This window comes from Euphorbia lathyris, chromosome 3 (assembly GCF_963576675.1).
Source record: "Euphorbia lathyris chromosome 3, ddEupLath1.1, whole genome shotgun sequence".
NCBI lineage: Eukaryota > Viridiplantae > Streptophyta > Magnoliopsida > Malpighiales > Euphorbiaceae > Euphorbia > Euphorbia lathyris.
Window position 1 is genome coordinate 91,629,486 of NC_088912.1, and position 11,410 is coordinate 91,640,895.

Genomic DNA, 11,410 nt, shown 5'->3' on the forward strand with positions numbered 1-11,410 from the left:
AAAATAAAAAAAAAACAAATCCTAAACTAAGATCTATTAAGTTCAAGTGTCAAAATATCATTACTTATCAATGAAATAACGATTCGGTTAAGTTTTAATACAAATTGGGTGAAATTTCATCAATTGGGATAGATTATGGGCAAAATGTGATCAAATAATAGGTCAATAGCCAAATGACAAAATTTTGGATAGATCAGAGCCCAAATAGTACTTTAAGCATTAAATTTTAGGTATAAACTAAGCTCTCAAGATAAATTTTGTTAAATTAGTTCAAATATAATCAGTTTTTAATATCTAAAACTGGTAAAATTTGGGTTAAATTCTTAATCTAAGAGTGGAGTTAGGTACCTAAAATTTAAATTGAGCTAAATTGGTTTTGAAAATTAAATTCGGAGGCTATTTTGACCTTGAATTTGTATGTCTTTTAATAGAAAATTGGAATTCATTTATTTCATGGAAATACTCAAGTACTTTCAAAGAAAATAAAATATATTTTCTTCTACATTTAATGCCTTACAAGGTGTTTGTTTTTACAGTACTTTTTAATAGGACTATAATCGAGCCAAGTTTGACCTGCTCAAACTCGGATCACTATAAAATTAACGAGTTCGAATTCGAATCGAGCTTTGGCTTGGTGTTTCATTCAAACAACAAATATTGTAGTGTTTGGTTAAAAGAAAAGAGTCAACTGCTAATTGATTAAAATAAAACAATGAATGAAATAGAAAAAAATCTGTTGTTACTATGTCAGTGTGTCCTTTTATGTCTTTCTCATAAAAAGTGGTCATTTTTTTTATTGTGTAGATCCCCTTCGTACATAAAATATATTATTTTAATTAAGTTGAACATTTTCTATGAGATAGATATGAAAGGAGACATTGAAAGGATAATAGCAGATTTTCTTCTCCACGAAATAATTTACATTAGTAGAAACCAATTCCATTGGTTGGAAAAATAGAGGAATGAACTAACGTTGCTTTCATTATATCAACTTTATTATGTTCTCTCTCAAATCATTAACTTTTTTTTTTGGTAAAAAGGGAAGAAAAAAAACAAACAAACAAAAACCTAACCCGGGATCAGTCTAGGAAGACTGACCCCAATCCTATCCTCAAGAAGAGAAGGTAACAGAAAAGAAGGAGGAACGGAAAGGGTAGAAACACCTAACATCCCCCCATGCCCAGCAGCTGCCAAGCGATCCGCCACGCGGTTTTGCTCCCTATAAATATGGGAGAAGGTAAGAGAATCGAAGGCAGGACGAAGCCTCAAGATGGCTTTAATGAGATTTTGACTCTTAAGACAAACAACCTGTCTATTCGAAATCCTGTTGATAGCCTCCAAATTGTCAGACTCCACCGAAAGTCTTTTAACACACATGCGAATGGCGAGTTTAATGCCAGACAAGATCCCCCAGAGCTCCGCAGTAAAGGAGGAGCCCGTACCTAAGCTCAAATCATTAACTAACAACATCTAAATAGCCAAATATATTTGGGAAAATTACAAAATTAGGTCAAATTGGAGGCTCGTTTACATATTTAACTCATTTACTCAACCTACTACATATCTAGACTGATTTTGTGTGACTTTCCCATAATACCCCTAACCTTCCCACTTTCCACCACTCGCGAACGGCCGCTCCCCCTATCTCCTTGGCAGGGCCGTTCCTGACCTTTTAGAGGCCAGGGGCGAGATGATAAATTTGGGCCCCCATATATACATTTTTAAGTTGGAGGCTGAATGAATTTTTTATTACAATAAATAAGGAGTCCTTGGTTACGCGAAAAGTTGGCTCCTGCATTAATGATTTCAAGACAAAAGTCTTGAAATCATTAATGAATGAGCCAACTTTTTCTTTTCTTCCTTTAAATTGCACGAAATCTGCACCATTTCGCCAAATCACAATGAATTTCTCTTTTTCCTCTCTTCATCTCTTGATTCTGCAACTTCCTAACCCTAGAAAACGAAACCATGGTTCTTCATCTTTCTGTTCGTTACTTGGTTCCTTTCTTCTTGTTACTATGTTAGAAATGGTTATTCTACATTATTTCCTTCATTTTTCCCATGTTATCATATTGTTATTGTCGCTTTTGGAGGTGAAATGGGCGAAAAATGTAAGTATCTGTTGTATTTTCTGCGTTTTTTCATGAATACACTTCGTGAATCGATGGTTTCGCGAAGCTTTGCGAAGAGAAAGAGCCTGGAAAGTGACGATCTACTTCGTGAATCGATGATTTCGCGAAGATCTGCGAAAAGAAAGAGTCTGAAACGTGTGGATCTACCTCGCGAATCCATTAGTTTGCGAAGTCTGCGAATAGATCCTCACGTTTCAGACCTCGCAGACTTCGCGAAATCATCGATTCACGAAGTAGATCGTCACATTTCAGACCTCGCATACCTCGCGAAAAAATCGATTAGCGAAGTAAAATCAACTCTTTTCCTGCACATTTACATTTGCATGCTTCGCTAATCTTCATTTCGCGAAGCCAAAATCATCTTTTTTCTGCCTAACATGATTAATTTTTTCCGAATGTGGTTGAATACGTAACATCCTTTTCTGGAAGGCGGCATACTGGGCTGCAGGGGAGATGATTTTCCTTCCTGTATAGGGATGGACTTCCCTCAAGATTGACACATTCACTCCTGAAATGGTTCGTTAGGAGAGATTGTGCCAATCTTGGATGCACCATGGGACACGTCCATCCCATGGTGCCAATCTTCAAAGTGAACCTGACTAATCCGGTACCAATTTTGAAGCGGATGAGTAATCTTGGTATGCATCATGGGACACGTCCATCCCAAAAGGTTTGGACTGCCATTTCTAGAAATGGAAGTCCATACCTTTTGGGATGGATGTGTCCCACGGTGCACACCAAGATTACTCATCCGCTTCAAAATTGGTACCAGATTAGTCAGGTTCACTTTGAAGTGATCTGTTAGGAGTTTATTGTGGCAATCTTGTTATAAATTTTGATAATGTTATGATTTTAATGTTAGAATCCATTGTTGCTTGCCATTTTTTGTTATATACCACTTCGCGAATTAGCTTCAAAATATATCCAGGCTTCGCATATGCGAACTAAATTCATCAAGTAAACCAAATTTTAGCTTCGTAGGCTTCGCATATGCGAACTAAATTCATCAAGTAAACCATATTTTAGCTTCGCAGGCTTCGCATATAAACCCAAACATTAGCTTCACAGGCTTCGCATAATATGGAATCTGCGAAGTCAGATGGGAGGGGGCGAGACGCGCGTAAATATTGAGGGTATTATGGGAAAGTCACACAAAATCAATCTAGATATGTAGTAGGTTGAGTAAATGGGTTAAATATGTAAATAAGCCTTCAATTTGACCTAGTTTTATAATTTTCCCAATATATTTTTCAAAATGTCATGTTTATCTGTTTTTTGGGTATTGCTATATACCGCCCTAAATTCCGGTTCACCGCACCCTTTTGACCATATTGCCCTTCTCATTTTTTTCCCAAAACCTTAAAAACTCTCTCTACTTTTCTCTCCCGAGCACAAATCCCGGATTTGACAAAAATGGATCAAAGCATTCCCGAAGACAATGAGTTCGAACACGAGGTAATATTACGATTATTAAAAACGTTATTTAGGTATTTTCGTTTTTTTTTATTTTGGTTTTTGCCTGGGCGGGTGGCGCATACCACCCTTTCCCTAGGCCGAACAGATGAACTACCCGTTCGGCCTACGGAACGGGTGGTATGCGCCACCCGCTCCATCCATGGAACGGGTGGTATGCGCCACCCGCTCCACCCTTGGAACGGGCAGTACGCGCTGCCCGTTTCCACCTATGGTGAAATGGGCAGCCTGCCCGTTCAGGCAAAAATGGGCAGAAATTGCCCCGAATTATTTTTGCACGGGAGAAATAGCCCCGAAGTATTTTTTTTTTTTGTAATTTTAATGTCAATTTTTCGTATATTCAGGTACCGATAGAAGATTGGAACCCCGATAACATTGATTATAGTTCGCGTTTCATAACGAATACCGTTTTCCCCTCAAGTCAGGATGCTATTGATTGGGCAAAAAAGATAGCTATTCAGAATGGGTTTGAGATTGTAATATCTTCGCACAAACATGGGGGAAAACAGAAGCTGTTGCGATGTTCACGGGGTGAACGATATAGAGGTGTTGTGAAAATTGATGAAGATCCTGCAATTAGGAAAAGTAAAACTAAAGCGCGTCGCTGTAAATTTCAGATTAAAGCCTATCAACATGCAGACCTTTCTGGATGGGGGATACAGGATAAGGCTGGGTTAACTGGAATGCATAACCATACAATGCGTATGTATCTAGAGGGAAGTCGGCAAATGAGCGGACTCAGTATCGTATCTAAACAAATTGTGCATGATATGACTTCAGCTCAAGGAAAGCCTTGTGCTATTTTAGCAGCAGTTAAAGAAAAACACCCAGAGGACAACTCAGTAATTAAACACATATATAATTACAGGGACAAAATGAGGAGGGACGGGTTTGAAGGTAGATACCTGGCTAGTCAATTCTACCATATTGCTGTGGAGAACAAATATGTCAATTACACACATGCTGATTCAGGTGTGATAACGCATGTGTTCATGGCACATTCAGAGTCAGTTGATATGTTCAGGACTTACCACTGGTACATCGGCATTGATTCAACGTACAAAACAAACAAGTACAAAATGCCGTTTGTTGAGATTGTGGGGATGACGCCATGCAATAATAACTTCAAGATAGCGTATGCTATTGTTAAAGACGAGACCGAAGGGAGCTATCGTTGGATTTTGCAAAGGCTGAAGATTTTAATTGGGGATGATCTTAACCCGACCGTTGTTGTTAGTGACAGGGAGCTTGGGTTATTAAAGCCGATCCAAGAAGTTTTTCCACAAGCAGCGCACTTGCTATGCACTTGGCATATAAATAAGGATGTGGAAGATCGTGTGTATAGAATCATGGGAGATAAAGGCCTTGCCTCTAAATTCAAGAATGGCAGATGGAGAACAATATTAGAATCATTAACCATTGAGGAGTACGAGACCAATCTTATGATGATGAAGGATAAGATGAGCAGGTTCAAATGAGTTATCTCGTATGTTGAGGAGACGTGGTTGGTGCATAAGGAGAAGTTTGTTGTTGCTTGGACAAAGGAGTTCCTATATTTTGGCAACACAACTACTTGTCGAGTGGAGAGCGAACATGCTAGTCTAAAGCAATGGCTCAATACGGCAACTGGCTCCCTTGACACGGTATGGCAGAAGGTTCACAAGCAGATTGAATCACAAGCAACCAATATAAGGTATTTGCAATTTCTTCTACTGGAATTTAGGAATTTGCATTTATGGTTGTATCATTTCACTAACTAATAATAATTTTGTCTTCATATCAGGTACATGCTTGAGCAGTCCCGGCTTCGTCAAGCAGTCACTTTCGCCGGACGCCCATTAAGCCAACTTGTATTCAAAGTCTCTCACTACTGTCTGCAGTTGTTGAATCAAGAGTTAGAGCGCATGAGAGGGTTGAGCCATGAAGTGTACGTGCATTGCGGTTGTGTATTGAGAACATCGCATCAGATACCATGTGCATGCGAGCTGAAACGAGCTTGTGATCTGGAACAAATGATCAGTACTGAGAGTGTTCACATGTTTTGGAGAACACTTTTAATCAATCATGGTCACACTGATGAAAATGACGGGCGCAATGATCTGAACGAGGAGCAGCGATATTTTCAGTCCTTAGTGGACCAGGTCTCTAAAGGCGACCCATCCTTAATGCGTAATATTTCAATGTTTATCCATGATCAACTACACCCTGATCAAGCTCAGTACACCGAACCCGATGTCAAAATTCACGTGCGAGGGCGACCTAAGGTGAGCAAATCCACAAAACGTATGTCGAGTTCTTGGGAATATAATGAAACTCGTCGTGGACGGGCTCGTTCTACTAGTTCATCTAGGAGTCGTGGTAGAAGTGGCAGAATTAGCTCGTCATCCTCGGTACATAATGCTGCCTCATCAGGTAATGTTTATCTGATAAACCTAACTTTTTTTTATAAATGTTTTGCAATATAGAGTTCATTTACACTAATATACATGAATGCAGATGGAAAAACGTATTATGGTTCTGACTTCGTACATTCCGATAAAATAGTTGGCATAATTAAACCATACGTCGAATCATACTACGACGTTGTAGGTGATGGAAATTGTGGTTTCCGTACGGTAGCAACTTACATTTTTGGTGACGAAGAAGCGTGGCAGACAGTTAGGCATCACATTCGAAATGAAGTAATTGCTAACCGTTGTCTGTATCAAAGAGTGTTTGTTGATACTGTTGATGCAGCTCTTCGTAGGGTAAGTTGGGACGGTGCAGGTTGTACACCGGATTATTGGATGATCGTTTGGGATGACTTGTGGCCGGTTGCTACAATGTACAATTCTGCTATCATGTTATTTGGCTTCTCAGGTGGGGACACATTAGCGTTGTGTGGTACTATCTTACCATTGTATGCCGCATCCACTGCTACAAGACCAGCACGTGAGACTTGTATAGCTCATTTAGGGAATCACTGCCATCACTACATACGTTTAAATTTATCGCCTAACTTTCCGGTGCCCCCTATAGTACACTGGTGGTTTCTGCACCGAGGTCAAAGCATTGTAGGATGGGAGCGCTTCTATCAGGATAGGGTGGCACAGTGGACCAGATTGGCCAAACTTAGGGGATATTAGTACTTGATATTGTGTGGTTCTGTAATGTTACAGGTGAATTGTGATGAATTCTGTATGGTTTTGTAATGTTATAGGTGAATTGTGATGAATTCTGTGTGGTTCTGTAATGTTACAGGTGAATTGTGATTAATTCTGTGTGGTTCTGTAATGTTACAGGTCAATTCTGATGAATTCTGTGTGGTTCTGTAATGTTACAGGTGAATTGTGATTAATTCTGTGTGGTTCTGTAATGTTACAGGTGAATTGTGATGAATTCTGTGTGGTTCTGTAATGTTATAGGTCAATTCTGATGAATTCTGTGTGGTTCTGTAATGTTACAGGTGAATTGTGATGTATTCTGTGTGGTTCTGTAATGTTACAGGTCAATTCTGATTAATTCTGTGTGGTTCTGTAATGTTATATACCGCCCCTAAATTCCGGTTCACCGCACCCTTTTGACCATATTGCCCTTCTCATTTTTTTCCCAAAACCTTAAAAACTCTCTCTACTTTTCTCTCCCGAGCACAAATCCCGGATTTGACAAAAATAGATCAAAGCATTCCCGAAGACAATGAGTTCGAACACGAGGTAATATTACGATTATTAAAAACGTTATTTAGGTATTTTTGTTTTTTTTTTATTTTGGTTTTTGCCTGGGCGGGTGGCGCATACCACCCTTTCCCTAGGCCGAACGGATGAACTACCCGTTCGGCCTACGGAACGGGTGGTATGCGCCACCCGCTCCACCCATGGAACGGGTGGTATGCGCCACCCGCTCCACCCTTGGAACGGGCAGTACGCGCTGCCCGTTTCCACCTATGGTGAAATGGGCAGCCTGCCCGTTCAGGCAAAAATGGGCAGAAATTGCCCCGAATTATTTTTGCACGGGAGAAATAGCCCCGAAGTATTTTTTTTTTGTAATTTTAATGTCAATTTTTCGTATATTCAGGTACCGATAGAAGATTGGAACCCCGATAACATTGATTATAGTTCGCGTTTCATAACGGATACCGTTTTCCCCTCAAGTCAGGATGCTATTGATTGGGCAAAAAAGATAGCTATTCAGAATGGGTTTGAGATTGTAATATCTTCGCACAAACATGGGGGAAAACAGAAGCTGTTGCGATGTTCACGGGGTGAACGATATAGAGGTGTTGTGAAAATTGATGAAGAACCTGCAATTAGGAAAAGTAAAACTAAAGCGCGTCGCTGTAAATTTCAGATTAAAGCCTATCAACATGCAGACCTTTCTGGATGGGGGATACAGGCTAAGGCTGGGTTAACTGGAATGCATAACCATACAATGCGTATGTATCTAGAGGGAAGTCGGCAAATGAGCGGACTCAGTATCGTATCTAAACAAATTGTGCATGATATGACTTCAGCTCAAGGAAAGTCTTGTGCTATTTTAGCAGCAGTTAAAGAAAAACACCCAGAGGACAACTCAGTAATTAAACACATATATAATTACAGGGACAAAATGAGGAGGGACGGGTTTGAAGGTAGAGACCTGGCTAGTCAATTCTACCATATTGCTGTGGAGAACAAATATGTCAATTACACACATGCTGATTCAGGTGTGATAATGCATGTGTTCATGGCACATTCAGAGTCAGTTGATATGTTCAGGACTTACCACTGGTACATCGGCATTGATTCAACGTACAAAACAAACAAGTACAAAATGCCGTTTGTTGAGATTGTGGGGATGACGCCATGCAATAATAACTTCAAGATAGCGTATGCTATTGTTAAAGACGAGACCGAAGGGAGCTATCGTTGGATTTTGCAAAGGCTGAAGATTTTAATTGGGGATGATCTTAACCCGACCGTTGTTGTTAGTGACAGGGAGCTTGGGTTATTAAAGCCGATCCAAGAAGTTTTTCCACAAGCAGCGCACTTGCTATGCACTTGGCATATAAATAAGGATGTGGAAGATCGTGTGTATAGAATCATGGGAGATAAAGGCCTTGCCTCTAAATTCAAGAATGGCAGATGGAGAACAATATTAGAATCATTCCCGAATATGTCCAAGCTGTCGAAGGCATCGCCCCGGCATGTACGGCTCGATCACATCCCGATACCGTATCCATCCAGCGTATAGAGTCCTCGGGGTCTCCGTAATGGCATCAGGGCCATATGGCATCCACATCACCTACAGATGTATAAAATTACATTAACACATACAAGTAATACAAATTTGTTTTAATTGAACAATATTTATAATTATATAGCAAGTATACCTCATCTGCCGTCAACACATCAAGCCGGGCACGAAATGCTCTCAGCCGCTCATCGCTCTTCTCCATCGATATAGATGGCCACAACGAAGCCCTAGGAAGATCCGGGTCAACTGTAACTGCCTCTCGATGTGGCTTGAAGCAAGGAAAATACTCGTAAATCCAGGACTGGAGCAATGTCATACAACCCGTCATCTGCCCGCAATCTCCTCTGGTAGCAATACCAAGATGACGGTATAGATATGCTAGTGCAGCTGATCCCCAAGAAAGTCCAATGGCTCCAGCTGCCGAATCCTGCACCTCTAACAGACAAGAAGGTTGGATGCGGTCACCACTCTTGTCTACGAACAAGGTGGAACCGAGCATCAGCCACGTCCAAGCTATAGCCTGGGTCTCAGGAATCCGATCACCTCCACAGTGCTCCATGATGGAAGCGGCTCGTATACCACCAGAAGAATAATGACGCGCATCTAACTCAACCCGAGTCATCCCAAACAAATCCATTACGCACTCCTTAAGCTCATCAATACTCGCATCAGCAGTCACCATGGCACCATCTACGGGGATGCGCAATATCTCCCACACATCATGCATCAAAATGGTCATCTCGCCAAACGGCATGTGAATGATGACGTGTCTGGCAGAGCAGCATCTATATGACTGTGCATAATACCAGGTAAATGGAACATGCCAGATGACTCGATACGCGACTGAATCGTCCTGGAAGAACCACTGTACCATGATCTCAGCTTCGAGCAATACCCTGATCTGGTATGACACCTAAGGACGCCCCTATCCTGACCGGCCCAGATAGCACATGCAACATGTCCCAGAAAGCTCGGGATCACAGCACCATCAAATGGACCCCCGGGTACAGGGTCCTTCACAACCCAGTCATCCTCTATAACACTCCTCGATCGCTTGCTACTACCTGAAATTACAGTAAACGGTTTACATTAAATTTTTGGTATATTTTCCAATAATCACGATTAAAACAAATAAAAATAAGCAGATTTTTAAATTTCTCTTACCAGAAGAAGATCCTGCGGTAGAAGAAAATCGTCCGTCTCGACCCCTCGTCACGACGCCACGATGTATGGGGATAGTATCAGAACTAGGACGATGCATATAGGCATCTCCGTCCATCTCTATATCAGCCGCCTCATCCTGTCCCTCAGCACGCTCCGCCTGTGCTGCATGTACCCTCCGGGCGTCCACCATGAACCGCTGCTGCTCCATCCGCTCCCGCCGAGCAGATGCAGTAACAAGACGTGAAGACGTGTGTCTGGGGTCAGATCCCGCCCGATCCTGTAATATTATTTATTTATTATATTCAATTTACCATAAATTTTTATTTTTTATATGTTCGGGTCTGCCTACGCCCGGTCCGTACAAATTTTTTAAAAAAAAAACAAAATTTGGCCCTTTTTGGCCTGGGCGGGTGGCTTACACCACCTGGACTAAGGCCCAAACGGGTGCGGCGCACCAGTCGGCCATAGGGCCGACTAGTGCGCCGCAAACGTTTGGCCCGTAGGCCAAACGGGCGCGCCGTGCGCTCCACCATAAGGTGGAGCGCACGTCTTATATGCGTTCCACCTTATGGTGGAGCGCGTGCGCCGCGCGATCCACCTTACAGTGGAGCGCGTGCGCCGCGCGCTCCACCATACGGTGGATCGCTCGCCGCGCACTTGTTCCACCTACGGTGGAACAAGAAAATCGCACCCGCCTGGTGCGATTTACGGTATTTTTTTCCCGAATTTCAGCCCCAAAAATCACTAATTCGTTAATGATTTGAACGAAAAAACTTACCGTAATACCCATGTATCCTTTGCCGATGCCTACTTTTCGTGCCATCTCGTTTTAGGTCGGTTTTTTGAAAACGGAAAGAAAGTAGAGAGGATTTGGAATTTTTAAAATTCTTGTTTGAAATAATGAGAAGGGCAATATGGTCAACAGGATGCGGTGAAACGGAATTAGGGGGCGGTATATAGTCGCCCACTTTTTTGTTCTTACTTTTTATTTCGGTGATAAGTATCACGGTTAGAGTTTGATGGCGTATTCTTAATCATTATCACTTTTATAAATTGTGTTACTAATTGTTTGTGCTTATATTTTAGTTGAACAAATATATTAATTGATATATTGTTTATACAGGTGTTTTCAAATGGTGTTAGATGGCAGCCCCCTCCGTCTGATTGGATTAAAGCTAACACTGATGCCTCCGTGATCTCGAGTAGAGCTGGTTGCGGTGTGGTTTTTCGAAATAGTCAGGGCATCCCCTTGGGTCATTTGCCTTCCCCCTTGATTGTGCTTTGGTACACATGACGGAATTGCAAGCTGCTATTTTTACAGTTTCAATTGCGAGGTCACGTGGATGGACTCGTCTCTGGATTGAAAGTGACTCGACTTACGTTATTTGAATTTTCCGTGCCCGTGCGCAGATCATTCCCTGGACAATGCG